General features: G+C 45.5%; 1 long non-coding RNA gene across 1 annotated transcript; it reads right to left on the minus strand.

The window, feature by feature from the left end:
- Nucleotides 1-3,115: 3,115 nt before the first annotated feature.
- Nucleotides 3,116-4,062, minus strand: LOC124684208. Its single transcript, XR_006996946.1, has 2 exons — nucleotides 3,468-4,062; nucleotides 3,116-3,378 (listed from the first exon to the last, which is right to left on the minus strand). It is a non-coding gene; the product is annotated as an uncharacterized LOC124684208 (long non-coding RNA).
- Between the last annotated feature and the right edge of the window lie 17,403 nt (nucleotides 4,063-21,465).

Genomic DNA, 21,465 nt, shown 5'->3' on the forward strand with positions numbered 1-21,465 from the left:
TTGTGATCGCGGTAGACTCCACCTATGCTCGATCCGTTGGACTTGGACGACCCGTCGAAGTTGAGTTTCAGCCGCCCTTTCTTCGGCGTCATCCATGTGCTCGAGGACGGGACGCTCTTCAGGTTTGGCAGCTTGCTCTCTGTCGACGCAACCGGAGTTGTTGGCGTGGCCATCCAGCCTGCAGCGACGAGGCAGCTCTGCTCATCTTCCTCCCTCAGCTCACTTGCGTCTTGCTCAAGGTGCCGGAGAGAACTGTTGGGGGGAATGCCGTGCCACAGCCGCAGCGTCGCCGACTTATGACCGAGCTTCGCGAAGCCGCGGGCCACCTTGTTCCCTTTGTTGAACACGTGCACCATGGACGTCTTGCCGAGCTGTGGGAGCATCATGGCGATCTCCATGTACTTTTCCATGTCCTCCTCTGTCCGAAATGGCACGCGTCCAGCGATGGCGTCGATGACACCCTTGAGGTCGCCCTCAATAGATATGTCACGCCACCCGTTCGCCACTGCGAGGTCGAGCCCGTGCTTGAGCGCCACTAGCTCGGCCATGTAGCTCGTTGCCTTGCCGATCCCCTTCGCGTAGCCCAGTATGAACTTACCCCTGTGATCACGATAAACTCCACCTATGCTCGATCTTTTGGATTTGTACTTGCACAAGCCATTGAAGTTGAGCTTGAGCCGCCCCTTCTTGGGGGCCGTCCATATGCTCGACGGCGAGCTGGTCTTCAGATTTTCCCGCTTGCTCTCTATCGCCGCCTCGGGTGACGAAGGCGGCATGGCCTTGCAGTCTGTTCAGACGAAGCAGGCCTGTTCGTATTTGTGTTTGCACGCGACCAAGAATTCACGATCTGTACACACCGTTTTCCTTGGCTCTTTGTATAGATTTTAGTTTTGGACGCGTCTAGCTAGCAATCGATGGCTGATTAGTTCTAGCTAGCCCTCACCCCTAGATACGAAAAATATCCAGCCCACCGTTCCGAAAAAGGAAAGACACCTATTTATCCAACGAACTGAATTGCTCACACGTGCAATTATTTTTCATGCAGGAAAATTTCAAAATGTCATAACTTTTAGACGGTTTGTCAGAAGTGTGATCCGTTTTCACTGTTGACCCTCTCACGACGAGATCTTCGAAACTAGATCTTATTTATATATGTTTCGGCAAACTTTTTTTTTTAAAAAACAACTTCAGTGTTGTAGCAAAACAACTTCGTGCACATAGTTGCTTACACTATTTTTTAAAATATTTTGTAGTCAACTTAGTTTGATATTACTCACTTAGCAACAAGAGTCGGCAGCATCATAGTACTGAAAATTGCAACTTTCACTACTAGTTTCTGCGGTAAGCAACTATGTAGGATTTAGAACCAACTTAAGCATGCTAAAGAAACAACTTAGACATGATGAACAAGAAACTAAAAATGAAAAATCAAGTATCTGAACTTTAAAAACATTAAAAACAACCAAGTAGGATTTAGAACCAACTTAAGCATGCTAAAGGAACAACTTTATCATAATGAACATGCAACTATAAACTAAGCTACCCACAACAACTTTTTCTAACAATATTTCAGTTATCCAACTCATGTGGGAAACTTGTACACAGCTTAGGCATATTCAGTACACAACTTAAGCTGGTTGAACAAAGCAACTCAATTAAATCCATATACAAATACAACTCTACATGATCTTTGGTACAACTTAGGCTAGAGTAGAAAGCAACTTAGGCTATAATGAGAACGACTAGATGAAAAAAAAATCTTAGGCTACATAACAAATGCATGATTTCCTTGCTACATCTTAGGCTACGAAACAAATACAACTTAGGCTAAACTAAAAGACAACTTAGGCTACAGTGAAAACAACCAAAGAACACAACTTAGGGTATAGTGAAAACAACTTGGGCTAGAATTGGGTGAAACTTAGGTTACAGTAAAAAACACTAAAAAGCCACAATGAAAACAACTGAAGAAGCACCAAATGAACAAACTGGATGAACAATGTCATCCTCACAGCGCGGTGCTACCAGAAGGACCCTGATAATAATAGCTTCCTAGCCAATGACCAATAAACATGAACGAATAAACACAATGCTTATCCATCTCAAATTTTAGTGCCGAAAATCAGAATAACAACACATTTGAACTTAGTAGGCATGTTGACCAAGGCAACTTAATTAATCCAGTAGCAACTTCAAAAGTGAAGAAGCATAATTAAAAAGCAACATGAAGAAACACTCTTATCTACAATTTACACTAGTAGATAGCAGAAGAAGCGACCACATTTGTTGTTCTTTTTGTACATGGTACATACAAAGGTCAAAAACATTCTTGGTAGCTCACTGTTGACACCAAATTAAACACTAGTAATACTCTTGTTGCCGCATAAATCTAAAACATTGCACCCAAAAGAAAAGAAATGCAAATGATTTGTTGCTTGGTTTGCAAAGAAATGCTACAACTCCTACTTTCATATATATTTCATGGCACGTAATAAGAAAATTCCTAAAAAAAACTTAGTGAGATGGGAAGAGACAACTTAATTCAATCAGTATACTACTTAGGGGGCGGGGAATTTGATTATAAGTAAAAAAAAACTTGGATTAAAGTGATGGTAACAACTTAAGTATGCTGAATAAAACAACTTAGTTAAAATCAGTATACAACTAAGGGGATGGAAAAAAAGCAACTTATTTTAAAAGCATCCGTGTACAACTTAATTTTCGTGAAAAACAACTTATTGAGATGGCAAAAAGCAACTTAATTCAATCAATATACTACTTAGGGGGCATTTTATTATAGGTAAAAACTTATATTAAAGTGATGGGTACAACTTAATTTTGCTGAATAAAACAACTTAGCAAGATTTTACAACTTTGCTGGATAAAAACTTATATATTCAGGTAGAACTAAACAAGATTTTACAAGGAGACAAGGACTAGAGACTAAGAATAAACATGACGAATAGACTCAGGTACCTAAAAATCAGGGCCGGGCCTCCAACAAATAAACCATTAGCTCGCATGAGAGGAGGGTCACCATCATCTAGAGCTCCAGCACGACGACTACAAATTCGTCAATAGCAATCAGCATGGATCGATCGAACACGGATCAACATATCAGAACATTAAAGGTGCAATATGGTTAGCTAGTTTACAGTCGGAATCCGTGGTGATCCAGTAATCATGGTGCAGCTGCCACATTGTCATCTTACAACTCATTTTCAGCTCTAGGCATGGCAGTGAGCGTGCCAGCGACTACGGGAAATAGGTTTAGTCCCGGCTGTTGAAGTTGTTCCTACTGCTGCTGGACATGGACGCTGAGTTAGTGCTGTCGGCGGCCGGTGGCCGCCTCTCCCTTCTCCTGAAGCTCACCACCCTCTGTAATACATTGACAGACGATGAATTTAACAAGCAGTAAATCAGGAATTCAGGATTACTTTCAAACACGTAGTCTGTTGATTGATTACCTTCCATCTCCTAGCGGTTGCAGCCACGGTAGTTGTGAGCAGCTTTGACTGAGGAGCCCCTACGACTATGCGACCGCTCGCCAGAGCAGCTCCGTCATCGTCATCGCTATAGCCTTCCTCTAGTAGGCTGGGCCTAATTAAGAGGATAGTGGATGTCCTTTGTGAAGATGACCGGATGGACCTGCGCAGTGGTGTTCGGGGTTCCGAGCATGCATGCCGGTGCTGCTGAAGCGGAGGGCCGACCCAGGAAGGCAGGAGCTGGTGGGTCGACGCGGGCACAGCGGGCTGGGAGGGGATGCAAATCGAGAGGGTGTGGACGGGACGGAAGCCCGCGTTGGCGCCGTAGAGGGCACTGGCGAGGCGTCCGAGGAGAGGACAGGAGGCGCGCGAGCGTCGAGAGCTCGGGGATAGAGTCGGACCCGATCGAGGGCAAGAAATCCGCTGGCCTTGCCGGAGACGACACAGGCGGGGGCGGATTTCTCGAGGAGGGTCGGGACGTTAGGGCAGGAACTAGGCCGTGCTGGCCCCAACAACTCCACCGCCGTAGACGACCGCCCGGCGAAAAGGTGCGGTTGACGCGGCCGCCGCGCTGGATATGGAGGTCGCCGGAGTCGGGGATTTGGCGGCGGGTCTGCGCGTGGAAGGCGAAGTGGAAAAGGGGGAACGGGGATGTGGGGAGAGAGTGTTGCCGCGTGACAGGTGGTCCCAGGGTAAAGTTGTCGGTACGACAGCGCGACGCGAGGCGTGATCAACGCCATCGAACGGCCACAGAGAGAGGGCTCGATGGAGCGAACCAGCCACCGAGCACTTTTTAGCAATTGGGTTAGTTTTTGCGTGTTAGAGGACCTGGCTTATAGCAACTTTGGAGGAACTGGACTAGGAGACGGACAGGTCCCTACGTCCTATTAACACACGGACACAAGACTAACCAAATTAAACTTTAGATACAAACTCTTCATGGAAGGATTGGATTGTTCCGAACTCTAGCATATACACTCGCCATGGCCAACGATATTGCATCTTCCCTCGGTGTCACCAGAGGGCCGCTGTCCGCGCCGGCAATCGTCGGCCCAGACGGCAAGACCGGGTCGCACAATTTCATCGTTTCCGAGACCTTCTCCGCCTGAGGCCCACCGTGAGAGCAGCCACAACTGCTGTTGCCGCCTTGGGCCCTGGGCACCAGCCTCGACTACGGCGGTAGGCTGAGAAAAATTCTGCACCTCCAGATTTTGCACATTCAGTGCAGGAGGAGAAAAACGACCACCGCGTCCCTGGTTGCTCCCCCCTCGGACTAGTGTTCGCACCAGCCTCAACCAAATTTTTTTTCATGAAACCAACAGTGTTACAGATCAACGTGCGCACAAACATTTTCGCACGTCTGCGATGCGACCGCCAGTGGAAGTTATTTCTTTTCCCTAAATTACTCGTAGGCACAAAAATTAGGATCGGAAACGTGTGAAATTACGACGAAATCGAGGAGCCAGAATCTGTCATTCAGAACGCTTTCAAACCATGGCTAGCGTGTGCGCGTCACCCGGCCTAGGAGTCTCCTCGATAGGCGGATGCGACCCACCCGACTGCTCGTGTGATGTGCCTGAGTAATGCGAAAGCACAGCAACACTGGAATTGCTGGCTGTCAGTAGTTTGGGTACTTCGCAAAAAAAAAAGTCATTAGTTTGGGTAGCAGTCTGCTGGTGTTTTCTGGAATTGCATCTTCAGTAAGACTGTAAGGAGAGGCAACGATGTGAGGTTCTGTTTTATTGTTTACCATGTAAGAGCATCTCTAAAACAGAGCCTGAAAACAGGCCAAAACCGAAAAATAACCGACAGTTTACGGGTTCGGTTCGAAAAATGGCGCAGATCAGAGCCTGAAAACCAGGCAAAACCGAAAAAAAAAGTTCAGTCCGAACTGAAAAAGCCCAACTCGGCCCCTATTTGTAGGGGGCGAAATGCCGAACTGAAAGCGAAACCGAACGTTGCGCGCGCTGAAAGTTCATGGCATTTGCTCTTCATTGTCGTCCTTCCGCCCGCCAGCCACTACCAAATTCACCAAATTCCTCCAAATTTCGACTATTTTCCACCGGAGATGAACTATAGGCTACTGAGAGAAGCACATCCTCGCTGGAATTGGCTGCTGGTCGCCGGAATCGGTGGCTATTCGCCCGACGGCGGACTGCCCTGGTGCGTCTCGAGCAGCCATGGCATGGGGTGGCGCCGGAAGGGCACGGGCGGCGCGGGTCGGGGCCAGGCGGGCGCGCGGCGGCGCGGGGCCAGGCGGGCACGCGGCGACGCGCGGCTAGGCGGGTCGGCGTGGAGCTAGGCGGGCGAGCGGCGGCGCGGAGCCGGGCGGGCGAGCGGCGGCGCGGGCAGCACGAGGCGGGGGCGACGGGGCCGGCCAGGATAGCTCGGGAGGAGCTCGGGGAAGAAGAAGGAAAATAGGGAAAAAAGAAAAAATAGCTGATAGGTGGGCCTTAATGGTATATTTGGGGAATATTCTATTTTACAGTTTTCGTTTACGGGGTCTGTTCTGCGCCAGCGATTTTTCAACCCGCAAACACGAGTTCGGTGAACTGAACTCCGAGTTTTCAGTTCGCATTTTTACGGGCTCTGTTAGAGATGCTCTAAGACATACTCCAATCCTTTGATCCAAAAAAAAATCTAAAGTATTTCGTTGAACTCGTAGGGATGAATGAAAGGGCTAAGCAGATACTCCCTCTCAAATAAGTGGACATCTAGCCTTCAACCTTGTTTATGAAAGAATGTGCATCTATCTTTTCAATGCACTTTAAAGTATAAAAACTACTTCTTTCTCATCGCACGAAAATCAAACCCAATAATACTTAGCACATATTATCTTAATTCTCTACATGCACTTAAACTAGTCACAATAGGAAGTATCATATACTAGTATCATACATACTGTATGATACTAGTTTATGATACAACACCTACAATGCAATTTTCCCAATACTAGTTTATGATACAAGAGGAGAGATATATTGATTTGCATATTTCCAATGCAATTTTTACTCCACTTGATAATGTGTCTTGAAAAACCCACAATTTTTGTGGACGGAGAGAGTACTTGCCGTTGGAGTCGCCGTGCAAGTGACGGCTAGCACGTACATAGTAGTACTACTATGTACCAGTACATATTGAGTTCGTTTTGACTTTGGTCTATTAATTTTTGGTTAAATCCTTCAATCAACTAGGCCGCAGAGTAGATGTTAGTATGTTACAAACAAGCTTGTTCTATTTGAATATATCAAACACATCCTAGTTGAGGTCGTACCCACATGATGACATGAAGCGACGTCTTGCGAGTTGCGACCACTGGAGCCAAACGCATCGACAGCAACAAGGCTCTGCTCTGGTAATTGGTAACCCCTCCTCCCGTCCTCCCGTAACCCCTCCCGGGCGGCTCGCGCGGCGGTGGCTCCGGAGGGCCCAAAGACCGGCGACTAGAGCGCATCCTCGGGAGCCTCCCTGGCCACTGCCACCGCCGGCGCAGACAGTGGTGGCGGCGCCCGCCTGCCGAACGGCGGAGGGCGAGGAGGCGCAGCGAGGCGGAGCCCTTCCGCGCTGGGGCGATGTCTCACGGGCTGCGCGGTGGTGGTGCGTCCGGCGGCGGACGCGGGGATCCGGCGGTGCGGTGGCCAGGCCTACCGGCGCGAGGCGGCGCGGCGTTGCCGGCGGCCGACCGTGCGGGCCCGATATGGGCTGATGTGGGCTGCGTGAGCCCGATCTGGGTAGCGTGGGCCGTGGCCTGCTGCATGGCATCTCGCCAGGTCTCTGCGGTGGAGGTTGCTTCAACCTCGTTCGTCAGCGTTGGAAGGCGGATGGCGGCGTGGGGGCCTGTTCGTCTGCTTCTTTGAATAAAGGTGGCTGTCCTAGGGTTCTTCTTGTGCGAAGATGAAGATCTTTCTCAGGCTAGTTTCTCTCGATCTGGCCGGAATGTTGAGTTCCGGAATGCTCCACCGGCAAATGTACCAGTGCAACGATGCCTGCAGTTTGCTGGATGTGAGGTATTCGATCGTGCGCACACATGCTTTTATTCCGATCGTTTGGTTCCGGAGGGAGCGGCGCGAAGCTCTTTTCTGTGTTACCACCAGATGACATTTTGGTCCATGGTGAAGTCAGAGGCGGAGAATATCATGATGGCTAGATTGCAGGAATAGCAATGGAGGTTCTAGTCTGTGCACAGTTGAGGGACTTGCTTGGTGTTTCAGGCTTCGCCACAGCAGTATGCAAGTAGGGGTGACAACACTGGTGAAGTTCAGTGTCTTATTTTTCAGGGTGAAAATCCAAGGTCTGACCTTAATTGGTTGTGCCTAGCAATTGCCTTGTTGAAGGTATTGTTTTGAGAGCATGAACTATCTTTAGGGTGAAAACCAAAGATCTTTGATCTGGCGATGACAACGCTTATGCACTGTTCCCTTCTTGGAGGCGTCGCTTTTGGAGAGCCTGGAGTTCAGGTATTGTCTTGGTGGTGGATGTACCGTTGTTGCTAGAGCTGGAATACCTTAGCGGGACTTTTTTTTATGTAATTCTTCTTTCTTTTTTTGGCTGTGTGCATCTGTAATGCTATTAGAGTATTGCGTTGTTGCAGAGGATGGGTGTAATTGGTATCTTCTTGATATTAGTATATACTCCTTATCGAAAAAAAGGCTCTGGTAATGAGGCGGAGTAAAAAAAATAATTGAGCAGGGCCTTAGTTGGAACTTGGATCTTAGTGAACAATCCAGGAAGAGATCTAAATGGATCCCAGGTTTTAGGAAATAGCTAAATATGTGTATCACCCTCAAATGTTTTTTTTTCTATGATGCACGATTTGGTTACAGGCCCATGTTGGCCTTTGTCGGTTTTTGTCCTCAACCGATCTGTCTGCCTCGCCGTCGATCAGTCTGCCTCTCTGCCTCATAAATTTGCAACTTTCTTTTGGTGGCCCACAAAAAAAGAGCAAATGCTGCAATATTTATAACAAGCATGTGTAGCAAAAACAATGTATGCAAAGTGTCGAATTTAGTGCAGAAAAATCTTTGAGGAAAAGCGGTCGCAACATATAACATGAAAACCAAGGAATCCAAAAACACAAAATCAACTTTGCAGGATGAAGACAACATCTCAGGAAGACGTCCGGAATTATGTGTCAACATGTCCCATCTTGTTGACACACGAGCATGCAACAAATTGAAATACCTTACTCAACATAAAAAAAATGTAACATCAATAATGGAGGCATTGTCTTCGTGGATTAGGGTTCACCTTCAATGAACTCAGCTAGCTGAGGCCATTCTCGCAATAGGACAGGAAACTGTAGACCCATTGCCTCAGAGCATCAAATTTCGGGAGCAAGTACCCCTAAAGAATCTTAGATTTTATATCCATGGTGGTCTGGGGGAGGGGATGTCGGGAAAGAATGTACTGAGGAGGTGGAGGCGCTCATGAGGAGGAGGATGCGGGTTGCTGGGAGCTAGTGATTTGTCTCTTGTAGAATTGAAGACATCCCCTTGGTGAGCTTAAGAGGTATCCCCGAACTGATGTAGAAATATATGTTCTTCCTTTGCACATACATCATTACAAGTCAACCATATGTCCCGTATAAAATTGGTGAAAACTATGGAAATACTCGTAACTTAGGGTGAACACATGGCCACCAATTCAGATTCTTACTGTATGCAATAGCGAAAATAGTATGAATTCTAGGTCTAAAAGTATCTTTATTTTTCTAATTTTCCGAATTCCAAATAAAGATAAGAGAAAATCTAAGTTTGAGCTATTTGTTGATTTAATACTAGATTTTTTTTATTGAGAGTGATAATTTGAATGCTTGTTAGGAAACTACAATGAATCATAACTCAAGTATCAATCTTGGTCATCCAACATTCTATATGCTCATACAAATTATTTCAACCCTTCCACGTGACTAATATCTTGCAAATAAAATAAAAATCGCATATCTGATTGCATAACACAACATGGCTACTTTGTAAACATGACGCAAAGCAAAGTACTGAAGCAAGTTGGGTAGGCTAAAAGGCCGAGCGTACAAAGTGCTGAAGCTCGCACACATTGTTGGGTCTTGGGAAGGGTATGCTAAAGAAAAAATATATACATACATGATTCCCCAGATATTCTCAAACTATTTTTTATTTGAGCTACAAATAAAATGTGATCAACGAAATTAAATTAGAGTGCTGACAAGAGTACCATTTTTGGACAATAAAAATAGTATCATCGACAAAAGAATTGCTTGAGAGATGTTTGCTAGACCGAGCCCACCACATAATTCCTTTTGGAGAACTCAAAAGAAAATTATTTTACTTTACAAGCATGGTCGATACAATTGTTTCTTTCCTTCACATACACATATTATTTGAATGTAAATCATCTCTATTAACAGAAAATAATGATTATAAAATTCATCATTCGGTTTGAGAACCTCCGTCCTACCTCTTGTACTCTATAAGAAAATAGATCAGCCTATCTAGTATAACAAAGTAAATGAACGGACTAAAAAAGTTTGGGGGTGTCTTTAAATCCCTTTATAATGAAAATAATACGCAACTCATACAATCATAAAGAAAGTTCCAACCAAAATTTGGAGGTTGAACATAAAATATTTATTTCAAAACTATGCACCTGCATCTTATTTTTCTTATTTCATTTTGATCTCATGTGTGTGTTTATAGTAAACCATTTTAATACAATTTAATTGATTTAATCGACCGGCCATGTCACTTCGTACTTGTTTCTCAACCCTCGCATGCCGCAATAGTAGTGTCTCACTGATCTCCCTCTGCATCCTCTTTTTCGCTAGTCCTCCACCGGTTCTTTGGTATCCGAGGGGGAAAGTGGTTTATTTACATGGACCATGATCTAAATCTCAGAGCCAAAGCCCTGGAAGCTATGGAGCTTCCAGAAGACATCAAAACTACAAGGAATGGATCTAAGGCTTGTCCGACCCGATAACGACGGGGATGTGGCTAGCCTGAACATGAGAGCAGTTTTTCCACCTACCTATAGGGGTCTCGGTCTTATCTCCTCCCTTGGTTATGTGTTTGAGAGTTGTGTTGCACATCTTAGAGCATGTCTAACATGCCCCGTATTTTTTCGCCCCTTAAAACGCGAGTACAGGGCCCTGTATTCACTTTTCGCCGGCCGAAAACTCGGACGAGCTAGCAGACCCCGTATGTCTAAACTGTAAAAAGAATATTCCCGGAATATGCCAATTTTTTTTTCTTCTCTTCTTCCTTCTCTCTTTCTTCCTCCTCGTGCGTGCATCACGCGTTCTTCAAAACTGCCCGGCCGCCCCTGCTCGGCCCTCGCCCGGCCGCCCCCGCCCTGCCCCGGCACCCCGCCGCCGGCCCTACTCCGCCCGGCCGCCCGCCGTCCCCGCCCCGGCCATGGCCGCGCTCGCTCCGGCCGCCGGCCGCCGCCCGCTCCCGGCTCCGGCGGCCGCCCGCGCACCCTCGCTCCGCCCGGCCGCCCGCCGTCCCCGCCCGGCCATGGCCGCGCTCGCTCCGGCCGCCGGCCGCCGCCCGCTCCGGCTCCGGCTCCGCCCGGCCGTCCCCGTCCGCCACGGCCGCGTCCGCACCGGCTACGCCCGCTCTCGCCCCGGCCGCCGCCGGCCCGGCCGTGCCCGCTCCGGCCGTCCCCACGCCGGCCGCGCCCGCTCCCGCTCCGGACGCCCGCCATGGCCCGCTACGGTGCGCGGAAGCGATTGCGAGCTGAAATTTCGGCCCGCCAAGGGTGAGGGTCCGCCACGTATTCACCCTCCCACCCCGTACTTGTAAGGGGCGAGGAGCCGCCCGTAGCCAAAACTGTAAAAATTCGATACCGGGGGCTGATTTACGGGGTCTGCTAGACGGCCGGGTAGAGCTCTACCCCGTATATTGGCGGTTATTTTACGGGGTTGGGGCTTTTAAGGGGTCTGTTAGACCTGCTCTTACACCCACAACCCTGACTTTGTACATTTCCATATCCCTATAGGAACCTGAGTATAGATTACATGTCTTCTCTCTCCTCCCGCGGCTCTCTTTTCCCCATATCCCTTCTCTCTGGCTCGTTGATTCAATTGGTGCCAACCCCCAAATCCCTGACATGGAATCCTTGCTCCCCCACCCCCATAATCCATGTCCTTGATTGTTCTCCTGTGCCGGCGGCGCCGACCTCACGAGCGACGGCGCCGTGGAACACGAGAAGGACGCCCCGGTCTCCCCTGGACTCGCACGCCCCGGCTCCCACGTCCATTCAATCACCAACGCCGACAAGCTCCACCGCATCTACCTTCGCAAGCCGTGACCTCGGCGGGAGACACGCGGAGAGCTACCCTGCTCGCGGATCTGGGCTGCACAGGCCTTGATCTGAGACTCTCCAAGTTTTTAAATTTCTGGATTTGTCTTTGTTTCTTTCTAGTTTCTTTGTTGATTTTCTAGGGATTGCTCCCAGATCCTAAATTCTTAGGGATTTTCTTACATTTATTTTGATGTTATACCGATTGATTGAATCTTGTATGAAACTGTGCTGAATAGTCAAATTTTTTATGGATCTTGTATGGTTCTTCCTTGTTTCGTTGATGTTTTTTAACAAAAATGTTCACACATATATGGATTTTCAGAAAGATCTATTTATATGTGTTTGAATATGTGTTGAAACTTTGCTATACATTTGGAAACTAATAGACTGTAATTTTTTTCACTTTGTGCTAATAAAAAAATAACGATTTTTTTCTAAAACCTGAAATGGATACCAATCCATTAACTTGAAGTGTCTATGAATCCCACTTGAATTTTGTTTTAATCATATGGGAATTTCTTAATTTTCTCTGAAATTAATGTTTCCGAAATTATTTTCAAGTTATTATGTGATAAGTAAAAAAATTAATTTCCTTTGTTCATTAATTTTTATTTGCCTTGGTTCATACAGTATACTAGGAGTATAAATGTTTGCCTTTGTTCATAAAAGTCTCACACTCTAGATTTTATTTCCGTGAGTTTATTTTGTAAGATGAAGAACACATTGCATACAAAAATAAGGTGCCGTGGCATCATACAAATGTTCTATTTTGGTGCGTTCATGACTTTTTCCCTAAAAATATACTAAGAAAAATGCAATGAGAGCAAAAATATTGTTCGAATTTTCCATGATAATGTGTTTAATTAAGCAATCGCAGCCAGAAGTTGAAAAGGAGAAACATTGGGATATGTTCTGCAAAATAAAAAGGATCTCCCAAGGCAAATGGTAGTTAATCTAGGGACTTGGCTGCAAATTATACTGCACGAATCTGAAAGCAAATGAAGGTAATAGAGCGTTGTGATAAGACCGAGACGTCCATAAGTATGTGGAGTTGCTTTTTCAGCCTGAACATGCAACTGCAAGTGTCTCCGTTGCTTATAGTGGGAGTTTGTAGTGTCGACGATTTTTTTTTTATACTACATACTCCCTCCGTCCCACTAAAAATGTTCCAACTTTATCAAAATTTAGATGTAGCTACCTACTACCTCCATCCCAAGGCCCAAGGCTAAATAGTGTCAAGATATATTTAAGTTTTGACAAAGTTAAGACACTTTTGGTGAAACGGAGGGAGTATGTATTTCGACATGGTGCAACCGCGTCATAGATGCTTCATGCTACAAATGCGCTTTTGCATCTGTGTTTTTCAAATTTGGTTTACAATGCTTTTCATATGGCGGTGCAATCTTTTCTTTAAATGATTGTTGCAATGGATTGAGATTTAATGCATGATATAATCTTGTTGTTGCATGCATGGACATGAAATATTGCATAAATACACACAATGGATAAGCAATTCAGCTGGCACGGGAGGTGCTCAATCGGAGCTCGCTCCGCCCAGCGTACGTCCCTCTTCATCGATCTGCCTTATGTACAAGGAGACACAACGTTGTACGCTACTTGTACCAAATTTCTCCAAACATATGTACATATGTGCAAGAACAAATACTCTGCTGCACAAATCGTACCTAGCGTATCCACAAACATTTCCACAGGCGCGCGCGCTCTATTTCCCATCGGCGTCGCGCTGAAGGTACCTGAGCACCTCGTCGGGCGGCACGCCACGCCACACCCGCGGCCGTGCCACGCCGTGCCCAAGCTTCGCGAACCCGTGCGCCACCCTGTTCCCTGCCCGGCGAACGTGCGACACGGCCATGCCGCCGTCGTCGAGCAGCGGGAGCAGCGCGGCGATCTCCTCGCACTGCCTCAGGTCCTCCTCCGCCCTGATCGACACGCGGTTCCGCACGACGTCCACCACCGTCTTGGCGTCGCCCTCGATGGAGATGTTGAGCCACCCGTTCTCCAGCGCCAGCTCGAGGCCGCGCCGGAGCGCGGCGAGCTCGGCCACAGAGCTGGTGGCCTTGCCGATTCGCTCCGCGTATCCCAGCACGAACCCGCCCTCGTGGTCCCGGTACACGCCGCCGATACTCGCCCTCCGGGACGTGTGCTTGGAGGACCCGTCGAAGTTGAGCTTCAGCCGCCCCGCATCCGGCTTCCTCCATGTGTTCGCAGACTCGCCGGTGTGAATGCTACGCCGCCCGCTTCCTCCGACGGGCGCGACGGGTGCCTTGCCGGCGAGGAAGAGGCGGGCAGATACGGGGATACCCTGCAGCATCATGCTCAGAGGTCGAAGTTGCACGCGCAGCATGGTTGCCGAGACAATGCGCGATGATCTTGACGTGTATTTAGCGTCCGTGCATGCATGCACTTGCTTGAAGCTAATGCTCACGTAGCATGCATGAATTGGAGAACACTACCACTTCTTCTAGCTAGCGTAGAATGGCGATTGGGTCAAAGGGGGAGGAGGAGATGGTACGAAATGGAAGAAGAATTTGCAGATCGAAGCCAAGTATCTGAAATGGTTTAGGGTGCGAGCTAAGTATTATGCCAAGGTTGGGCCGTTGGGGCGAGGAGGCGGAGGGTATATGTGCGTGCCTTGTTAAGTCGTTTCCCTAAATTGCCTATCGAGAAAGCAACCGCACGTTGCTTACAACCTCAAAATTAGTGAGTGCCAGCGGAACTTGGCTTAAAATCAAGACCCCAGTCCCCATAATCTCCATGCTTGTAGCGTGGGGCGAGCTGTCATTACGCATGCAAGTCGTGACTTGTGCTAACTGTTAACTGCCGTGAAGAATATTCTGCAGCAAAATATAGAATCACTTCGGCCAAATGATTTTCCTTTGGTAAAAAAATGGGATCACTGCCACTGCCAGAAAAAGAAAGAGGGTAACTGTCCCTTTTTGGAAGACTGGTCTCTTGTAGACTCATGCTGTCAAAAATGCCTCAAAGTTTATTCTTATTGTAGAAATTAGACTGGAAAAAATATCTACTCATATTTATGTGGAATAATGTAAACCTTAGGTAAAAAAATATTAATCACAAAATGTACACACCCGTATGTGCTCATGAGTCATGACTCAGCTTCATAAAAGTCAAAATATCCACTTAAGCCATGTTTTTGAACTTAGTCCATCCATTATTTGGTATTTTCATGTGTCTTACAATCCTCTATTTTGCATCATTAATTTTTTCAGATTCTTTTTGCTTATTTTCCCGTTGTTTCTCAATCTAACAATTGAAGAAGACCCTAAGGTCTTGTTTACTAGTGTGTTTTTTTATAGAATTAGTCGGATAATCCCCACCAAAAACTAAATTCTCACTTATTTTTAAAAGCATGTTTGGTCCTACCTCCGTTTTCGAGGCAAATTTTAACTAATAATTTAGTCATCACATGTCATCCCAAAATATATGACCGGATGCACATTTCAAAAAACTTTCGATGATATATTTTTGGATGAGTTATAAATTATATTTAATTGACTAAATTATTAGTTAAGTTTTGATACGAAAAACTTAGTGGCCTTGTATTTATGAAAGGGGGCGTACAAGAGTATTGGGCTAGTTTAATCCGTCATTTATGAAATAGTCTACATTCTAGCCTAATATTTGTTCTGAAATAATCTATATTCTAGTTTTTTTGTAAACAACAACACTGAAAATAAAGTTGTTTTGCTCTGTTTATTGGAATGTGTTATTTTTAATGTATCTTAGATTAATTGTTCACATATCTAAGTAGTAGTAATAAAACCAATACTAGTTTGTTTTATTTTTTTCCTAAAGTGTTGACTAAATCATAACGGAGGGATTATGTATAAAAAGAACCTCATCTGACAAGCCGGAAAAACTTAGTGAAGAATGCGTGCTCACCTTCATACCTCTAGGCTGAGAAAAGGGCAAAATAAATCATGCTTCTAAGAATAGTTTTTTTTTTGTTTATAGGTGTAGATGTACCCATTGTGTAAAATTTATACCTTAAAATGTTTGTCAATTTTGGAAAAGATTATCTAGATCTATATTTAGACATTCTACGTCTGCACACAAAGGTTCGTGAAAATGAATATTTTTCTGATATGTGCAAAAGGAAAATAATTTTGGTGCTCCAAAATAGCTTTTTATGAGATATATTTTTATCTTTTTTATAGGCCACATAAAAAAAATCGCAAAGCTCTATGTACGGACATAGATTATCCGGATGTACACCTGTAAATTTCTTGCGGATATTTTGAACATTTTCAAATGCATTTTAAAATATTTTATTCATATAGGCGCATCTAGTCTAACCAAAACACCATGTCCAGAATCCTCGAGTGTATTCGTTTGCGATGGAAGAAGGTTGCGCTATTCGCTCTCTCATGGGACGCGTTCACCATATAGCCATACAGGTATAGGCGGTCCTATGCATGGGTTCTTGTGGCACCGAAGGGTGACACCGCACGCAACATGTCGTGGGCCGGACCATCATCACACCTATGCTCTTTTTCGGTCGTCTTCGTCCTTTCCTTTTCTCTATGTTGGAGACAACGCCACTAGAATCCTCCTCCTCGTCAACGCACCCATCCGCCGCTAGCCTAACCGCCATCGGTGCCGCTATACCTCGCTACCCTACCTTGCCCTCGCGTGCCACAACCACCGTTCCCCATCCCTCTAAACCACCCTTCTTCGACACCGGGGAGACCGCCACCCTAACCCCTAACCCTAAGTCTAGCCGTCCACCTTCACTCATGCACCCCCAAACCTAAGTAGTAGAGCTCGGCTGCCACCTCGATCGACCCTCGATGGCTCCTTCTCCCACCTGCATGCGGGCGGGAGCAGAGCACGGACGCGGGCTTCCCCTCATCCACGCGCATCGGCCTTGTTGGTGGGTCGGCCTAGGTAAGCCTTCTTCTCCCTATTTTATCTTTTTTCAATTATTTGTTTTTATTTTTTATTTCAAAAAATAGGCTTTTAATCAAAAAATAAGTTGTTTGAACTAAATCAAATTTTAGCTTGTTCAAAGTAAAAAAATGTTCAAAATAAAAAAAATCATCAAAAAATGTTCAAATTTAGAAAATATTGAAAGTATAAAATGTTGAATTTTGAAAAATAGTCAAAGTTAAAAAATATTTTAATTTGAAAAATATTCAAAGTTAACAATTATTCGTATTTTTAAAATTTTTAAAGTTAAAAATACTCCCTCCGACCCGAATTACTGTTCGGGCGAGTGTTATAAGTTATTTTTACAATAACCCCCTCGTGAATTCAAAATAATTTGCAATCAGGTCCAAATCAGGACTCGTCTTCTTCCAGGAGGAGGCCGATGGCGCGGCGCTGCCGTCCGCAGCTCCCCGGCGAGAGGGAGTTCGGGGCGGATCCGCTCGGTGTCGGGAGGCTCCCACGGAGGGCCCGCCGGCCGGTCGCTTCTCCTTTCCCTGCGCAGGAAGGCCTCGTGGGCGACCTCACCGAGTTCCTCTTCCTCGACACCGACTGCGCCGTCGAGGTCGTCCGGCGGCCGTCGAGGTCGTCCGGCGGCCGTCGAGGTTCGGCCTCCTCTTCCTCGAGACCCACTCCGCCGCCGCTGCGCCGCCTTCGTCCGCGCTCGCGGCTGTCCCATCCGTGCCCCTCGCGTCGTGGACGGGGGACGCGCAGGAGCAGCTCGCAACGGCTGCTGCCGCCGGTCGAATTCGTGCTGCTGCTGCTACATTCTGCAACCAACCCGCCGGGGACGGGGCCCTGCCGGTAAGAACCTTGTACTCTGCAAAAATGACACCACCTGTTTTTCTTTCATTGCTGCAAAATTACTAGCGCTAGGCATTAACAGATCCAAGATGCAACATGGACATGGTATGCATACCAGCTGGACATGGCCGTGAGTAAAATATTCTCAGCTGGAGCTGTTCAGAGAGATACTTCTTACAAATTCGAAGCCCATTTCACAAAACCAAATAACAAGGCTCTATCAAATGAAACACCAGGACCAGCATAATATTGGTGGTTATTAGCGTTCCATATGTTTTAGACCAGCAGAAAAGATGTTGGAAGTAAAGAGCACATGAACAAACAAGGAGTAGTGTTATTACCTAGTTCTTGACAGCCTTGGCCATCTTGCGGAACTCCTGGTTCTTCAGGAAAAACCCTGTGAGCGATACAGAGAAAACAGAATCCTCACCTGTACAACGCGTATGGACTTGAAAATCATAATATCAACAACTTGACATGCAGAGGAATAGAGGATTGCACAAAAACCGTATGTCGGAGACCAGCATTGCTCACCAGCATGGTAGGGGTCGATGACAGGCGTGGACAAGCTCTGTCTGCTCAAGGGCGAGCTGGCAGGTTGGGTCATGGGGTCCTGGCTGCTATCATCCTTGCCACTCTTCCTGTAGCAGAACTTGATCACCTGTGGCCTCTGCAAAAGGTTATGCAGTCTGAGAACAGGCGACACAGATGTCCTGAAGAAATGACAGAGTACTTACCATTACCAAAGCCATCCTTGTTCTTTTTGACAAATTTCAACATAAACTCATCCGTCGGAAGGTTCTCATCGCTGAAGTAGTACTCCACCTGCAAATTCGAAACAGTTTACTTTCAGATAATCACACCATTCAGAATATGTAGTCATTTCCTTTCGCCTAAATCACCAAGATAAAAACAAAGAAGTTAGGAACTGGGTAGTACAACAAGATGGTACATAGCAATACAAAGAGCGTTGTGAAGCTTTTGATTTTACAACTGTGAATGTATCCTACTGATAACAATTAGGAGTGGACATTGTAGAATTCCCATTCCAGGAGCCAAGCCATGCAGCGAGCACCCATTCCTTCCTGGCACGTATCATCCAAGGAGAGGCCGACTTAATAACCTGTAGATGTGGATTGTACTCAGTACTTTGTCAGTTTTTAATCAACTTACTGAAACAATTAAACAATCAACTGGAACCCAGCAATGTACGGGAGTATGAAACATTTATTGGTAGTTACCTGTATTTCATCAAAGCAAGTAGGGAACAAATGTGTTATCTCTAACTTCTAGCTACAGAAACTTTATGGTTGTAATGACTCTGGTCTATCTTTTCTGCAGCTCGCCCAATCCACAATAGGAGAAAATGGTCCTCCTCTTTGATATCAATTTAACTCCTCCACAAGAACAGGATGGTGCAGGGAGGGATCTGGATCTTGACTTCAGTCCGCATACTCTAGAACATGCTGCTCAGCTAGAACATGTTCCAGAAGAAGAACACCAAGAACAAGAACATGCTGCGGAGGCAGACCAGATTCTAGAAGAAGAACAAGAACATGGTGTGCAGAGGCACCATAAAGATATGCCGGAGAGTTATAAATTTGCTGCATATATTGCACTGAAAGCTCTAGGCAATGATAGACCCGTGGTGAAGGCAGATAAAGAAATTGTCGCTCAACTTTTGGGAATAAGTCTTAGATCTGTTGAGAAGACATGGAAGAAGGCCATAGATCAAGAGGGCAGAAATGAAGTGCTTGATTTCTCAAACAAGCGGAAGGGAAGATGCGGAAGAAAGAGGAGAGAGCTTAATCTCGACGAAAGGGTGCCTAAAGTTCCACTAAACAAAAGGGGTACATTGAGGGCGCTAGCAAGGTCCCTTGATGTCCCTTTCTCGACACTACAAAGAAGGTTGGCATGGGGCGATTTAAGGCGCCATACTAATAGTCTGAAGCCATATCTATCTTTGGAGAACAGACTCAGAAGACTACTATATTGCATCTCAATGATAGATGAACCATCAATAACAGATGCAAAGCTTATCTTCAAAATGATGGGGAACATAATGCATATGGATGAAAAATGGTTTGATATGACAAAGCGTAATCGAACATATTACCTAACTCCAGAAGAACCGGATCCAGTTCGCACTATCCATAACCATAACAACATCGGTAAGGTGATGTTCCTAACTCTGGTTGCAAGACCAAGATTTGATGCACAAGTTAATATGACATTTGACGGGAAGGTCGGAATTTGGGCTTTTGTCATAGAGGATGTGGCCAAGTACAACTCAAAGTATCAGACAAAAGGCGATTTGAAGCTAAAGAATCTCAATGTTACTAGAGACGTGATGCGGGAATACCTCTATGAGAAGGTAATTCCAGCCATTGTTGAAGTATGGCCCGACGATGGAGACGTGGGAACCATATGGATACAACAAGACAATGCAAGAACACATGTTCCGCCTGATGATCCTATTTTTCAAGCCGCCGTAAAAGCTTCAGGATTGGATATTAGGTTGACTTTTCAACCTCCTAACTCCCCGGATGTGAATGTTCTGGATCTCTGCTTCTTCAGTTCAATCCAATCCTTGGCATTTGAGAGTGCACCTGACACTCTCAAAGAACTGATAGAATCAGTAGAACAAGCTTACGATGCATATGACGTGAATACACTTGCCAAAGTATGTCACCTTGCAGTCTGTTCTTGTGCAGATTATGAAAAACCAGGGTGGAAATACATACAAGATAATTCACATGGGCAAGGACAAACTGATAAAGGAGGGAAACTTGCCTGACACACTAGAGGTTGATAGCGAATTATATGAAGAAACCTTAAAGTTGATAGAGGAATATGGGAAGCAACTAAAGGAGGAAGAGGAGAAAAAGAAAACATCAAAGAGAAAAGGAAGATTCCAATTACTTGTGGACGATGACACTATTATCGCAGCAAAAGAATATAGCACATGGTTGAAGGATCCATCAAGCATTATCCGTCCATGGCGTCGAGTCAAGACTGTATGTCAATGTCCTATTGCTTGTAATTATCTGTATTAACTGATGCATCTTACTCACAGAATTTTATGTCTACTATTTACAGAAACTTGACCTCATCCGGGAAACACAAATAGGCGAATTTGAAGCTGCAATACAACCAAGAATAGAAGAAGAGAAGCCTAATCAGGAGAAGAGGAAGGGAAAACAACCAATAATAGAAAAAGAGAAGCCTAAGGAGAAGAAGAGGAGAAGAGGAGGAGCAGAGGATCAAGAGGAGTAAATTATAAGCATGGTATATTGCAAACAGTTGTAAATTATTAACATGGCAAACAGTTGTAAATTATTAACATGGCATACTGCAAACAGTTGTAAATTATAAACATGGCATACTGCAAACAGTTGTAAATTTATCAGAAACACTTATTGCATCAGCTCTCCCAGCTTTGCTTAGTGGTCTGTCATGATCTGAAAATAAGGACAAGCAAAAGGCCAGAGACCACAAAGAAGAACTCTAAGTTTCTTGAAGCAATACAGCTGCATCAGAGTAAGGCAATACACCTTTTGTTCACATTGTACCTTACTTAATGCTCTTCATACTCGATTCTTCATTTCAAGTACAATTGATGTTGAGTAAGTCCAAATAGTTCGTGCATTTCTACAGCTAGGAGGCAGCATGTAACAGGAATAAATGCAAGCACTTGGCGGGCGCTTGGATGCTGACCTTATTTACTCCAAATGGATACATAGCAGATGGCAATTACTAAACAGAAATCTTATTTACTCCAAATGGATACAATATATAAACATGAAGTTACAGATGCACAACATGTGATTTCATCTACTTAACAAGTAAACAGTATCTTTATAACAAGATAATAACCAGTGGAAGCAGCCAATGTGCCATACACAAAAAGTACCAGCATCAGATTAAC

The sequence above is a fragment of the Lolium rigidum genome, chromosome 1 (assembly GCF_022539505.1).
Source record: "Lolium rigidum isolate FL_2022 chromosome 1, APGP_CSIRO_Lrig_0.1, whole genome shotgun sequence".
Classification (NCBI taxonomy): domain Eukaryota; kingdom Viridiplantae; phylum Streptophyta; class Magnoliopsida; order Poales; family Poaceae; genus Lolium; species Lolium rigidum.